Source organism: Piliocolobus tephrosceles, unplaced genomic scaffold (genome assembly GCF_002776525.5).
Source record: "Piliocolobus tephrosceles isolate RC106 unplaced genomic scaffold, ASM277652v3 unscaffolded_13262, whole genome shotgun sequence".
Classification (NCBI taxonomy): domain Eukaryota; kingdom Metazoa; phylum Chordata; class Mammalia; order Primates; family Cercopithecidae; genus Piliocolobus; species Piliocolobus tephrosceles.
Genome location: NW_022294602.1, coordinates 629 through 1890, shown reverse-complemented (window position 1 = coordinate 1890; position 1262 = coordinate 629). Strand labels below are relative to the sequence as shown.

The following is a 1262-nucleotide window of genomic DNA, read 5'->3' as shown; positions in this document are numbered from 1 at the left end:
AGACAGAGTCTCGCTCTGTCGCCCAGGCTGGAGTGCACTGCTGCGATCTCGGCTCACTGCAAGCTCCGCCTCCCGGGTTCACGCCATTCTCCTGCCTCAGCCTCCCGAGTAACTGGCGTGAGCCACCGCGCCCGGCATTATTTTATTTTTTGTAGAGACAGGGTTTCACCATGTTGCCCAGGTTGTTTCACATTGTTTTAATCCAGGCTGGTTATAAACTCTTGGGCTCCCAAAGAGGTGGGATTATAGGCTGAGTCACTACCCCCAGCCTCTATATCATGACTTCTTTCATGGCGAGTCAGGTGACTGGAAGGAGTGTAGGCTTTACTGCATCTCTTACATTCATAGAGTTTTTCTCCAGTATGAATTCTTTCGTAGAGGTGAAGGGAACTGAGGTGACTGAAGGCTTGGTCACATTGTTTACATTCATAGGCTTTCTCTCCAGTATGAGTACTTCTATGGTTACAAAGGGAACTCAAACCACTAAAGGCTTTGCCACATTGTTTACATTCATAGGATCTCTCTCCAGTATGAATGCTTCCATGGTAACGAAGGGTTGTGGAACAGCTGAAGGCTTTATCACATTTGGTACATTTATAGGGTCTTTCTCCAGTGTGAGTCCTTTCATGCGTCTTAAAGGAACAAGAAAATCTGAGTGCTTTCCCACATTCCTTACATTGGTAGAGTTTCTCTCCAGTGTAAGTTCGTTCGTGTATTAGACAAGAACCGGAAACAGTGAACACTTTACCACATTGTTTACATTTATAGGATTTTTCTCCTGTGTGAGTTCTCTGATGTCTTTCAAATGAATTGAGAAAATAAAAAGATTTCCCACATATCTTACATTTGTAACTGGATTTCCACTGTGCATTATCATGTGTCTTCTAACACCTGGAACAGAAACGAAGAATTTGCCACACTCTTCACATTTATATTGCTTCTCTCCATATGGTTTGTATCCTGAGTGAACTAGGACGTGCCTATTAAGGAGGGAATGACGTACAAAGACTTTTCCACAAATACACTGCTACCAATACCAAGGAAAATGCATTTTTTATTTTTTGCCATGATTGAATTATTTGAAAGTAAATGGGTTACTACTGAAAACACAGCTACCACCTGCATGGCTATGACCAAATTAGTAACATTCATGTACACAATTTTGTAGTACTACTTATTCATTCACTAGTTAACTCATTCACTCACTCACTCATTCAATTCTTCACTCGCTCACTCACTCATTCAATTCTTCACTCACTCAC

General features: G+C 41.8%; 1 pseudogene; it reads right to left on the bottom strand.

The window, feature by feature from the left end:
* Positions 1–233: 233 nt before the first annotated feature.
* Positions 234–1027, bottom strand: LOC116418606 (annotated as a pseudogene).
* Between the last annotated feature and the right edge of the window lie 235 nt (positions 1028–1262).